At 41.1% G+C, this 13970-nt stretch overlaps 1 pseudogene; it reads left to right on the top strand.

Annotated features, from left to right (window-relative positions):
• The first annotated feature begins 5495 nt into the window (after positions 1 to 5495).
• On the top strand, positions 5496 to 8779 carry LOC113160357 (annotated as a pseudogene).
• The last annotated feature ends 5191 nt before the right edge of the window (positions 8780 to 13970 follow it).

The following is a 13970-nucleotide window of genomic DNA, read 5'->3' as shown; positions in this document are numbered from 1 at the left end:
TGAATAGTTAGATTATGACCCAGCGAGTCTGTAGTACACACCCGTCGCAGTTTACAGACCACTTCCTGCTCTAACTTTGACCTATTGTTCTCTCTGTGTGTTGTGTGCAGTCAGGGTTTTCCTGTTCAATAAACTGTTGGTTTGTTTCTGCCTGATCATCTGGCTGCTTGTATTTGTGTCCTGAGCCCCTTTTAACGTTTGGTATCTGCTCTCTGGTTCTGTTCATCAGTCCCAATTTTCCTCCATTATTTCTGTTTGATCTTGACCCAACACAGTTTGATGTTTTAGTCCTGGTTGGTGTTTTAGCTACAACGTGGTCCTATGTTGTCTTGACTGTCAGCCCTGCTTTGTTTGAGTATTCTCTGGTGTTTCAGTCTTGGTTTTGGTCCTGGTTTGGTATCAGCTTTTCTTTTTGTCACTGACAGTCATTTAGCAGGTGTCTCTTTTCTCACATGGTTTTTTTCACACAGATGTAAAAATATTCTGTAAAGCCTGTTACTCCAATTTTAGATTCTCCCATCTGAGGTCCAGCTGCAGGAGGATTCAGTTCCTCTGTGGGTCAGAAGACTCTTCCTAAACCACCACGATAAAATAAAAGCACGAAAAAGAATTCAGACATGCTGACAATTCGAAACCTGCCTCGTTTGTCAGTTCCTGTAACCTGATATAAATGACCAGAGACCGTGAAAGAGGCACCAGGCTGTCTGTGTCTCTTCAGTGGTACAGTTACCAAAGATGATCTAAATTTACATTTCATTTCAGCCGACTTCCCTGACAAAGATAAAAGGCCTCACACGAGATCCAGTCGTTTGAACTGACTTGTTCTTTCAGTAGTGAGTCTGAAGGAAGGTCCAGCACCGTCCTCTGTCCTGACAGCTCCACTAACGTCCCTCTTAATTTCTGTCAGTACAGCTGCTGATCATACACCACACACGGACTATTACGTCTCTAACACGACGACGGACTCTGTTCTTAGCTGATTTCTGACAGCAGCGCTCTGCTGAATTCTTCTTTTTACTATTGTTTCACATTTTTATGAATGAAACTTTCCCACAGACAAAGAAAGAAGAAGCTTTATATGGTGAATTCTCATGAACAGGTGGTTTTCATCAGTGAGAGATTTACGTTTGAAACAAAAGTCAGAGACATTTAAAATCTCACTTTACTGCCCACTACAGAGCAAACCAGTGTTTAGTAGAGGGTTGACACAGATATTTTAAAATATGCAGACTTTCTGTGGACCCAGAATCTTTTTGTGTCTCGTGGCCTCGTTTTGCACCTCGTCGTGTCTTTGCTGAGTCTCTTTGAGTTCGTTCGAACTCACTGTCCAGAGTTTTGAGTCTTTTTGTGGTTCGTTTTGAACACTGAAGTAGTTTGGAGTCTGTTGTCTGAGGCTCTGTGGTTGTTTTCTAGTTAACTACTAGAGTTTTTGTCTGTAGCCCGTTGCCCTGTTTTCAGTCCGTAACTGCCACCTTCTGACCTTTGGGGGCCCATGCCCCACGTCACCCTATTAAGGTGAACATTTCTTTGTGACTGCTCCACCTTAATTGTCTTTGTGATCATTCATGTAAATCTTCTCATGCTCACAGTTAAATATAACTTCTTATGCTAATGATTAACTGGTATTAAAATAGCAAACGTACAGATTCACACTTTAACTTCACACACACATTTAGGGGAAGGCAGCTTTTACAATGAATGTGTTTCGGTCATCTTCAGCTTGCTGCATGTTACTGATCTCGATTCTTCTTCCTCTTTTCTGAGCGCGTTTCTTCCTCTCACAGTCTGACGCTGGCAGAGCTCTGTTCCCCTCACAGCTGCGTTTACAGACCTGCTGCTTTCACTGCACAGTTCCAGCTGAAAATCCCTCATGAAGCAGGACGCTGGGTCTGTTTGGACTGTTGAGAAGTTTGCAGATGTCATTGATGTCACCAGGAGATGTGACTGACCGGCCTCAGCGTTTTTCCCTTCCATTCATTAGTTACACTTTAATCACAGCAGCATCTTGTGGTCGTTACAGGAAGCTGCTTCACAGCGTGCACATTAAAACTGAAACAATTAGTCAACTAATTGGTCAGCTGCAGCCATTTTATCAGTCAACTCGTATTTACAGTCATTTTAAAAGCCACACCCTGGCAGGCGTGCTCCACTGCAGCATCTTTGATATCTCGTAGACAAACCTACGAATCATTTGAAGATGAGCTGATGAGTGTGAAGAATTATCAGTCGCAGCTCGACATTCATTTCTGTTCTACACAGGTTAGTTAAGTAACACCAACATACTTTCCTTCTGAGAAGCTTTTAAAGGAATCGTTGTGTATTATTGGACCGTATGTGTTGAAACCACACACACAGGCGGGTGTTGAAGTGTTAAAAGGTCCTGAAACAACTTAACAAGAAAGACACGTACTACGAACACTACAGCAGCACGTCTGCTCAGAAGATGACACGTCTGTGTCTATGAGCAACACATAAGCAAAGAGTCTAGAAGATACTATAAAGACGCTAAATACATTCCCTCCAGCAGGTTGAGTGGGGGTGGGGGGGTCGTATCACAGTTCTGGGTGACAGCTCCGCAACAGGAGACCACAAATGTGTGTGTCGTGGTTTTGGTCTCAGTTTCTGAACTGTTACATCCCTAAAATAACTATTTATACTAGTTACAGTTTGAAAGTTCAGAAAAAAGCTCAATATTTGTCCAATAGAACCAAACCGCGAGTGATAATATTCATTTTACTTCCTGTAAGAAAAGTACTTCATGTACCGCTCATGATTTTGTACTGCTCCACCACCATCCAGTACCACATTACAGTACCGCTACACAGCGTCGTCCCACCTGCCCGACCTGCTGTGAGCCCGGTGGAGTCTTCCACATGTTAATGCTCAGAAATGTCATGTCGTCCGAGGACCCGTCACTCGCCTTTGTGATCAGGCTTTAATCTAAGAAAGTAACTGAGCCTGCGGAAGCGTCTATCAGCTGCTGCTCCTGTGTGAGTGTGAAGTTATTTAACAGATAAAACATCCGTTTCTAAAGTATCTACAGCTGCCACCTCATCATATTGATAGAAGAAATGATAATTGAGCTTTTGACTTCAGTACTGTTCTGAATGTATTATTTTACTAGTTCATTTGTGGATTCAGATGAATGCACGTGTAAATGTCTCAACTGGTGACTGTTTTCTTCCGGTTCTTAATTTTAGCTCCTGATTATGATTTAGTTTCAGTGTTAATATTTTAAAAAGGTTTTGCAGTTTAGTCATTTGTTATTTTTGTCAAAAGAAATTTATTTCTACATTGAAAAGTGTTTGTGTTTGTTGTGTTTTGACAAATTTGTACCGTCAATCTTAAAATAATGTTAATTAGTTCAGATCAAACTGATAAAGAACAAGTTGAAGTTTAGTTTCTGTTTTTATGAACGCCCGCTTCAAACTAGTGTCTCGAGCACTTTTTTGGAATTGGTTGCTTTATTTCAACATGAACCACAATGACTTCTTTCTCTGAAAGCTTCCTTTTTTTCCAACTACATCTAAATTACAAAAGGACGTCGTTACAACACTTGAACCGTTTTGCTTCAGTTTCTCTGGTTAATATTCTCGGTGTTGTAGATTCGTTACTATCTACTTCTATCTCTTTGTGTCTCTTGTGGCTTTTTGACACGGGGCCAGAAGGAAACAGGAGTCGAGCCGCCGACTGTTCTACCAACTGATACACAGACGCAGTCGTAATTAAAAAACGAGCAATAAAAGACACAAAAAGAGACAAACAGGTTCCTATAAAGATAAACTACCGTCACCTCATGTTTAATCCAGCTAGAGATGAACCTGGAGCTCCAGGTCCAGGTTTTAAGAGACAGATTCACACCTTCTTGGTTTGAGAGGTTTGTGGATTATAAGAAAAATGCAGAGTAGAACCGGAGTCGTGTTTCAAGGATCTAGATGTTTATGCCACCACTGCAAAGGTCAAAGGTCACAGTTCTCCTTTACATAATATAAAGCAGAGAAGCTGGAGAAAATGAAAAGCTGTGAGATCAGAGGTTACAGCTTCCAGCAGGAGTGAGATCAACCGACCTCCGCCCAGAAAGAGAGAGAGAAAGGGGAGGGCGGGGACGCCGTCCCCAGAGTCTGGGTTGAGCCACTTTCTCTATCCAGACTGGATCTGGAGAGAGCACGACAGAGTTACCACTTTATGTTCAGCACATAATCCACCAGTATCATGTTCACTTTTCTTATTTAAACTTTTTCTACTTCCTTGGAACGAGCAGACATGAATCACTGACCCCTAAAAACGAAAACTCTCTGTGTTAAACTTTAAAATTAAGTTTCTAAGAGTTCTTAGTTTGTGATTGACAATAACCAACAGGTCTTTTTCTTTTCTGGTTGTTGTTACACTGTACAACTAAAGCAGCTCAGACACAAGCTGGGTGTCTGAGACGTTAGTGAATTAATCTGGGACTCAGAGTCAACCTGGTCAGATATGACCTTAGAGTCATGAAGGTCATGTCAGAGTGACCTCTGTAATTCAGACCTGACCTTTGTGAGTCTGACTTTGTGTTTGTGGAGTCTTCAGACTTCACCTTCATAACTCAGACATGATCTTTGTGACGTGAACTTCGTGACTCTGACTCTGACTCGAGCTTCAGCTCAGGTCTGGGTTAGGGTTCATGTCTGCTTCGGACGTTGGGGGTGACTCGGTGACACTACGGAGTGACGCAGACATGTTTTATGATTCTGTTGACTGACCTCAGTTCTGGGTGAGTCGGACACGGTGACCCTTCACGACCTTTTCTAGGTTTCTAGGTATCCCGTGGGATCAGTTCTAAATCTTTGACTCGATCGTGACCTGACTAGGACAGGTGTTTCATCTGGGACATGGATACAGTCTGAGTGACATGATCTCCACGACACGTCCTGAGGGGCTCGGGGATACTGTGATCGTCTCTGTGATGCTCTTTAGATTATGGGATGTCCTGGGTGACTTAGCCGGGGCCGTGGTGACTCGAGCTGGAATAGTGGTGATTTAAATATCATCTCAGGGACTCTCAGACTTGTACTCAGATGTTTTATCCACCTCCTGAGAGTGAAAGGGTGCAATGTAGTACTGCAGTACTGCAAAGTACTACCTCAGATATTAGCTACTGGTGCTAACACGGTGACTTTCTGAACATATTAAAATATGAGACAGCTCGATGCAGGGAAATAGAGATGTTAAAATCTGACCTGGGGTCTTTCTGTGATGTAAATGTAAAGTGAGTATGACGTTAATTCACAGAGTAACACTGGTATTCAAATGTCTGAGTGTGTGTGTGTGTGTTTAGGATACCATCTGTTTTGTTTGGAGACCGTTTCCTTCTGCACCAATCATTTACATAAACACAAATACTGATGGAGGACAAACCTTCTCCCTTCCTGCCCCTCTCTCTGCAGGCAGACGATGGAACATCATGTGTTTCTGGACAAACTGTGTAACTGAAGGAAACTGAAGTGTCTCTGACAGCTGAGCAGGACGAGTTAACCAATCAGACGCTCACACTGAAGGTACAGGGAAATAATAAATATCCCGATATGGACAATTGAAATAAACGAAGAACACGTTCATTTTAAAATCAATCCTCGGTGGAGTAGTCAGTAAAATAACGAACTGGCCTTTTAAGGGGAAAACTGAATTTGTTTCATTTGGATCGTGCAGCTCAAGTTTGACCAGTATTGTCTGAAATTGTTCCAGGAATGTTTGAAGATAGGAAGCGGTTAAATTCTCTGCAGGTGGTGAACAACAGAAGCCGAAAGCAGAGGAGCTCATTGAACTGATTGTAGCTGGTTAGCAGAGCTAGTGCTCCAGTTAAATCCCAAATACTCCAACTGGGAGTGATTTGGCCTCTTAACTAACTAGTTACTAAGCTAACTACAAACAAACAGATGCTGTTGGAAAGTCAAATAAATCAGAATCTGATTCAAAGACAATGGAAATGGTTCAGAACAAGAGGAACAGTTTGAGCTCAAAATAAAGTCAAATAGTCAGAGCAGCACGAGGATTTATACTTTATTATTTTTCTTCTTTCATTGTGTCTATTCCTAATATTAATATAATTATTTTTTTAACGTTTCTATTTTTAAAATTCTGTTTTATATATAAAATTTTATTTAATCTAATTCATTTTGTGTGTACTGGTCTGACGTCCGTGTGAAGTGACATATGTTACAATTACTAGATTTGAATGTCTGCTAACAGCAGTAATGTGTGTGTGTGCAGGTTGCTGAAGGGTCAGGGGTCGGAGGTCAGAGGTAATCATGCAGACTATAAAGTGTGTGGTTGTAGGTGACGGTGCTGTGGGGAAGACCTGTCTCCTCATCTCCTACACCACTGGAGCTTTTCCCAAAGAGTACATCCCCACTGTGTTTGACAACTACAGCAGCCAGGTGTGTGTGTGTGTGTGTGTGTGTGTGATGCCGATGATTTTATTGATTTCATTAGTTGTTGTTTCAATAAATCCTGTTTTGTCCGACATGTTCGAAGATGAAAATACTGATTTACTGATGTTTTAACTTAATTAAAAGCAGTACAGAAGTACATTTGGAGTAGTCTAATATACTAGTAAAGTAGAAGTACTTTACTGTACTTTCCTGTACTGAACCATGTCCCTGGACTAGAAGCTTTCATTTAGCTGATGTGATTAAGTAAACCAGTCCTGATCTGAGCTCTAAAGCTGCAGATACACTTCCTCTAAAACAGCGTCATTGTGCATTTATCTGGAAGATTATAAAGTGCAGGGCGTAAATTTGACCTGGCGAAAATGGAACTTATGAACTTCCACTTTTGCACAACGTGAAGAGAAACCATGACAACGCCCAGAGGAAGTTACAGTATTATGTTGAGATCACAGCGAGAAAACGGCAGCAGAGACATCGAGATGGTTTCTCAGCTGGACGAGCTTCTCATCAGACCTTTTCCATGATTGTTTGTCTTAATCTACAACTTTCTGCTCCCGCTGCTCGTGTGCATCTGGTCAGAGGACGTGTTCAAGAGACGCTCTGAAATAAAGCAGCATGTCAGCAAGTGTTGACTCACAAATATATAAGAGGGATTATAGCTGAACAGACAGACACAGAACTTTTTATAGTGAAAGTAAGTCGATGTTTATTTGTTAGGATGCTAATTATTTGGAAGATACTAACAGAACAATAATAAGTACTTAGAATACTTACTAGAATACTTAGAATAATACTTGTTAATTACATAATAAGTACATCCAGAACTAACATCTATTTTGTAGATGTGTGTTTGAGGTTTGTTTCCATTTACAGGATCCTCTGATTTGTCCCTAAACATACTTTTGTACGGAGAATTTCAAACGTTACTGTGATATGAAGGGAAACATGTGGTGCGTTCAGGTGACGGTGGACGGCAGGATCATCAGTCTGAACCTGTGGGACACAGCGGGCAGGAGGAGTATGACCGGCTCAGGACGCTGTCCTATCCGCAGACCAACGTCTTCATCATCTGCTTCTCCATCTCGAGCCCGGCCTCCTACGAGAACGTCAAACACAAGTGGCATCCAGAGGTCAGAGGTCAAAATCTGCCTGGCAACAGAATAAAGCAGAAATAATTTTTACATCTTCATAATTATGGGATATGTTGTCATGGTCACTGTAATGTAGCCGTAGAACTCCTGTACTAATACAGGACGGACTGGTTCCCACCAGTAGATGAAGCAGAAGAAAACAACGTTTGGTGCTTTTTAAATAAACTGAATCTTTTCACTGTAGGAACCAGCTGCTGATGTAGCTTCATGTTTACAGTGTTCTCACTTCCTGCAGTCTCACTCTTTCCTGTTACGGATCTCCCTTCAGGTGTCTCACCATTGTCCCGGCGTTCCCATCCTCCTGGTCGGCACAAAGAGCGACCTTCGAAATGATGCTGAGATCCAGAAGAAGCTGAAGGATCAGAACCAGACGCCCGTCACCCACCAGCAGGGTGCCGCCCTCGCCAGGCAGATCCACGCCATGCGCTACATGGAGTGTTCGGCTCTGAACCAGGACGGCATAAAGGACGTGTTCACCGAGGCCGTGAGATCCTTCCTTAACCCACAGCCCACCGTCAATAAGAAGCCCTGCGTCCTGCTGTAGGACCGAGCCTCGAGGGTTGGAGCCGGGCTGAGTTTATGGGATAACCGTCTGAGAGACTGTTTAAAAAATGATGTTTAAAATGTTTTATTTTATGTTCAGCTAGAATTTTTCTTTAAGAATTAGAAAGGTCGTTATTGTCCCAGAATTATAGCAGAGTCTATTGGGAAAACTGGAACAGTGTCAGCCATCATCTCACAGCGTATCTAAAGTGGCAGTGAATGAAATCTGTTTGGAAATCACAGAAAAGCAAAGATGTTCCTTATTTAGTGCAGAACTTACCTGAGAATTATCATGTTTGAAGTTTTAAATGGATCCGGTGGTAAAGTGTGGACAGGAACAAGCAGGGTAGGAAGAACTAAGCAGTTCTAGTTTGATAAATGTTGTTTGAAGACATTTCTCATAACTCAGATTTAACACACAGCGTACATTTCCTGGACACATATTATCTGTGGGCCAGAACTTGCCTGAGAATCACTGTCGTGTTTTTAAGCTGAGAATTTAAGGAATCCAGTGATGGCAGCAGTGAATCTTCACAGACCCGAAACAGACGAGACAAACCCTGAAAAGTTTGTCCGGACGCCACATTGGGCTCATTTAATGAAATTATGACCATCTTCACCTTCACTGGAGCCAATAAATGTTAAAACATGTACAAAGTGTTTTCACATTATTCTTGTCAAATCCCATTAACACACCTTCACTGACAACCACCTACAGTCTCCTCATCCTCCTATTTCACTTTCTTGCTGTGACTCAGCTCATTAACGAGCGTTACGGTACTTTAAAACCACTTGTTGCTCATTTTTAAAGACTCCACTTCTCAGAGTCGTGACCCACAGACATGAAACACAGTTTTATTAAAATTGATTTCATTAGGACACAGTATCGTCACCTCTGCTGTCCACAGGTTTGGAAATGATTCGGTAACCTGACTGCACAACGTGCCTCAGAACAGTCGTGTTTTCATGTTTTCCTCTCAGTGATCTATTGATGGTTCTTCGCCACCACACTAAACAGGAACTGCTAATAGTTAATTCAGCGTAATGAGCTGCCAGCTCACAGCATGTGGATCCAACACTCAGATAGAAAAACCCTGATCTATACAACTACAACTGCCCAGCATGAAATCGGTGCACGTACTTGTGAAGGATTTTTTCAGATGTATCTGCAGCAGTTTGAAGATGAGCAGGATATAAATAGAAAGAAATAGTTATTGATAATGAACATGAAGATGGTCTGTGTGGATCAAAAATTGAGGTTAAGAGAAGTAAAACCTTCTGTGGTAATCCCATGAAACTGTTAACAGGCTTTGATTTGAACTGATTTTTGAACAGGTTTTTATTAATTGACTGTTTTTTTTATTTTTTTAATACGAGTTTCATACAGTACGTCTGCCTGCTGTGTTTTATTCCCAGGTTTTCATGACACTGATGGAAAGTTTAAGGTGTTTGTACTTCTACTGCACATTTTTAAAAGATTTAATGTACTTTTTACTGCACTGCGTGTATTTAATAACACATTTAACACATGATTAATTCTCAGTTGTGACTATTTGTTGTTTCTTTTTCTTTTAATTTTAATTTAGGTTTCATTTAGTTACACTGGGGTTCACTTCAAACAATTAAGACATGAAAATCATCAGTACTGCTATTATTGGTAGAATGATCAGAAAACTTAACCATCATTATTAATATTGAATAAAATTTATATTTTCTATGAAGAACTTGTAACAGTATATTTTGATGTTGCAGTATTTTTTCGCCCTGTGGCTAAATCATCCTCCAAACACCAAAGAGAGAAATGAAAAACTCTGATGGGCTGTCGATTGTGTGTGAAGGTGTTTTCTTCTTCAGGTAAATGAATATGAGGGAAGTGAGTTTAATAAATAACTAGCTGACAAACAACTTCCCCAAACGATGAACGGACTCTTATGGTGTCAGATAATAAAATAATCAAATCACAATTAGAGATATTCAAAAAGTCCAGCTAGGGGAGCTCAAAGTCTGAGCTCTGGAGTTTTTATAAAAGCTTTTGGAAGCTGGACCCAGTTTAACTTTTGCTTAAGATCTGATTCAGTTAATAGTTACTGATCTAATCTGATTAGTCATTTTCATCTTTTTCACTCTGTGTCCGTTTGTGATACATTTCTGTGTCTCTGTAGATGTTTTGGTTCTGTACGTTGTTGCTCACCAACATAAACCAACTACCTTTCACTTTCTAACTCAAGAGGGGGGAGGACCAGTGGTGGCCAATCAGATTCCAGATGAAGCTGTGCCACCACCAACCACCACTGTGGTTCCAACACAAAGAGTGTTTCTATTAAAACGTTTTGTGCAAACAGACATATTCACCTCATTGTTTCCAGTCAGACAATGTTCCTCTGAAGAAAAGGAGAGAAAGTGTCTGAAACCTTTAACCGGGACAGAGGAACCGGCCCGCTGGACGTTAGTCTGTGTGAATTCAGTTTGCCTCTTTCCAGGATGTCAGTCTTTCCTCTGGAGCGTCTCCTCCAAGGCTGAGAGGAATATCCTGTTCCTGTGTCTGAGACTTAATGTTAACAACAGACAAATAAGCTGCAAATAAAGAGATGATCTTCCACTAGAACACTTTCACTGACTCAGTTATTATTTCTAAATACTGTGATGACTCCTTTCTTTGTTCTGACAGTTTGAGCCGTTACCTGTTGTTTTTCTTCTTACGTGTGAAGCACATTGTGAGCTCTGTTGCGTTAAGCTCGTTCTGAGGTTTAATAATGATGTCTGATATATCGCTGTGGTGATGAATTAGTGCTGCAGACGCTACAAATACCCACAGCTGTGTATAACGCTGACAGCAGTTCTGGGGCCGCATTTAGAACACGGTGCACGTAAACCACGAGCTTAGGTGTCCACAGAAGACAAGGTGTTCACCAAAAGTACGTTTATAACTCTGTGTGAGTTTGTCTGTATAAATCAGTCAACTTGTGAACATCATTTGTTGAGTCTCATATCTTGTTTTTATCAGTAATTGTCAATAAACAGCATGAATCAGCTCTACAGCTGCTCTGGACTACAGCTTACTCAGCAACCTGATACGATGGTGACATAACATGAACAATAATAACATGAACAATATCTTGAGCAGAATTGATTGTGTAAAACGGCAGAAATCTGCTGCAGAGGTGGTGAGTACATGTACTGAAGTACTGTACTCAAGTAAAATGTTGAGGTACTTTTACTTTAACTCCACTACATTTATTTGTACATCATCAGTTACTTTTTGCAGGATCAGATTCTTATAAAAATCCTTATTTTATGTGTCACCACCTGGTTGGGAGCTGGATCCGAAGGACAGACTTTGCAGACCCAAACAGAACAGAGGGTCTGTTGGAAACAGAGGGGTCTTCAACTCGCACCATCGGGGCAGCTTCAACCAGATACCGAGGGAGGTCTCTGCTGCCTGTTATGGCGGCGACACCGAAAGTAAGGGATGCTGTCAAGCTGAAGAAGGAGTCTTACCGAGCCTGGTTGGCCTGTGGCCTCCTGAGGCAGCTGACGGGTTTCGGCAGGCCAAGCACGCTGCAGGTCAGCCTCAAAAAAATTCTGGCAACATTCTGGCATTCGTCCATCAGCCTGGCTGAAGTCACTGAGGCATGGCACCGGGGGCCGTCCTGGCTGACACACCTTTGCAGCATCCTGTGGCGGTTGTGCACAGTGCCTCTGGACCGGGGTGGTGGTACCCTCCCGGTCCAGAGGCACGGAGGTACAAGAAGGGGGACCGGAGGATGTGTTCCAGCTACAGGGGATCACATCACATTCCTCAGCTTCCCCTGGAAAGTCTATGCCAGAGTGCTGGAGAGGAGAATTAGGCCCCTTAGGAAGTGGGGTGAGGGTGCGGAGTCAGCTGAGGTGGCTCGGGCATCTGTTTTGAATTTCCCCAGGTCGCCTCCGTCAGTTTTCTTAGTGGAGAACTTTTACTTTGGTGCTTAAAGTAACATTTAGAGTATGTACTTTAGTACTTTTACTTGAGTAGGAAAACTGAAGGGTACTACCTGTAGTGGACTATTTTTAGTACTCAGACTTTTACTGATCTGCTGCTGTATTAAATATTTTACTATGCTGTCAATTTTGGAAATTAATAAAGTTTAGCAACATGATTCAGTTTTAAATATCACAAATATAATTTACAGAAATATTCAACATGTCCATAAGAGTAAAACAAAAACTGTCACAGAAGTTCCACAGAAACAAAACGAAGCTCGATCTGAGTCAGCAGATAAATAGGAGAAGAAGAGTAACATCAGTGTTTGACTGTGTTTTCTCACCAGTAGAAACTTTAGTATCGACCTGCTGGACACCGACTCACATCACGTCAGTCTTAATGTGAACCTCCTGACTGCTGCACTCTGACTCTCCTGTGTTCACAGTATGTGCTTGTGAGATCTTCGAGATGCAGGACTTCAGTAATTAAGGCCAAAAACAGATTAGTATCATGCAGATGTCATCAATACTGTTGTCAGTACCAATTCATCCTACTCATTAATTCATTAATTAGTCTAAAGACTAAATAAAATTTCTTTAACTAAATAAATTCAACATTTATTGCTAAAAACAAGTCATCACTGTAAACTGTGATGTACATGTCTTTAATGAGTGGTGCAGGTCTTGTTTAAATGTTAATTGGAAGGAGATGTCCTCACTAAATGAAACAAATCATATGAAACACTATTAATCTAATTCTTATCAGCTGATTGATCATCAGCCTTTGTGAAATATAATCACGGTATCGAGTTGAACTAATGAATAAATAAATCTGTTCCCATCTGTAAGATCTGTTGTGGTAGTTAGAAAAATCAGTTTGTTGATATTCTCACTAAAATAAATAGTTTGGTTCATTTCACATCTTCACCTCTTTAGTATTTTATCTACGTGTGTCTATATCAGCCTCCGTTGGGATCTTGATCAGTCAGTAGATTATTTTCTTTATACAAAAGATGCTTGTGTGTTATTTGCTTACTAAACATGTGACTTATTTTTAGGATGTGTCATGAAGCTTTCATTATGATGGTGTGTGACGTTCACTCGTGATCATTTCACTATCAAATATTTTATTCACAAACAAACACAGCAAACACTTCTCTATTGTCTGAGCTCTGAGTATGTGTAGTCAAACATTAACACAGTCGTTACACCTCCAGGTTCTGTGTTTAGGAATCTAAAGGTTCTGATAATGTGGAATAATTTTAAACATTTTAAAAGTTTTCTATTCTCTCTCTCTGTCTGTCTGGTTCCACCTCTTAAATGTTTGGTCCAAACAGTCCCTGTACCTCTGCTATTTGTTAAAACATCTGGAGTCTCCTTCCACATCTGCTCACATTGGGTTTGTTAAAATTCAGTTCTGCTTTTAATTGCAGAATTCCAGAGAAATTCTTTTAAAACTGAGACTGATTGAGGTCAGTGAAGCCATGACCTTCTGGATTCTAGGAAATAAAGAAAGGTTCCAGTTACAGTCACTTACAGTTGACCTCAGGACTGCAGTGATCACACTTACAGTGGAAATATCTTTAGGTGATATTAACTGGTCGTCAGCTCCTTTAAGACAGGATTATTTTTTATATGTCAATTTAAACGTTATTTATTGAGGGTAGATTCACTGAGAGGCTGTCCCTCTTTTGCAGGATTGGCCTGGGAACGGTTCTGCCCCACCTCATCATCAACGTTATAGGGGGGAGGTGGAGAATTAAATCTCCACTCGGCTCCTCATCTGTGAGAGACCTGCAGTAAGTTTCGCTCCAAGTGGTTTTACTATTTACATTAGTGTGAGCATGTTTGAGCAGCCAGTTCACTGATAACATGGTTGGATTAAAAACAC

This window comes from Anabas testudineus, chromosome 10 (assembly GCF_900324465.2).
Source record: "Anabas testudineus chromosome 10, fAnaTes1.2, whole genome shotgun sequence".
NCBI lineage: Eukaryota > Metazoa > Chordata > Actinopteri > Anabantiformes > Anabantidae > Anabas > Anabas testudineus.
The sequence above is the reverse complement of the archived record's forward strand: the minus strand, read 5'-3'. Positions and strand labels throughout refer to the sequence as shown.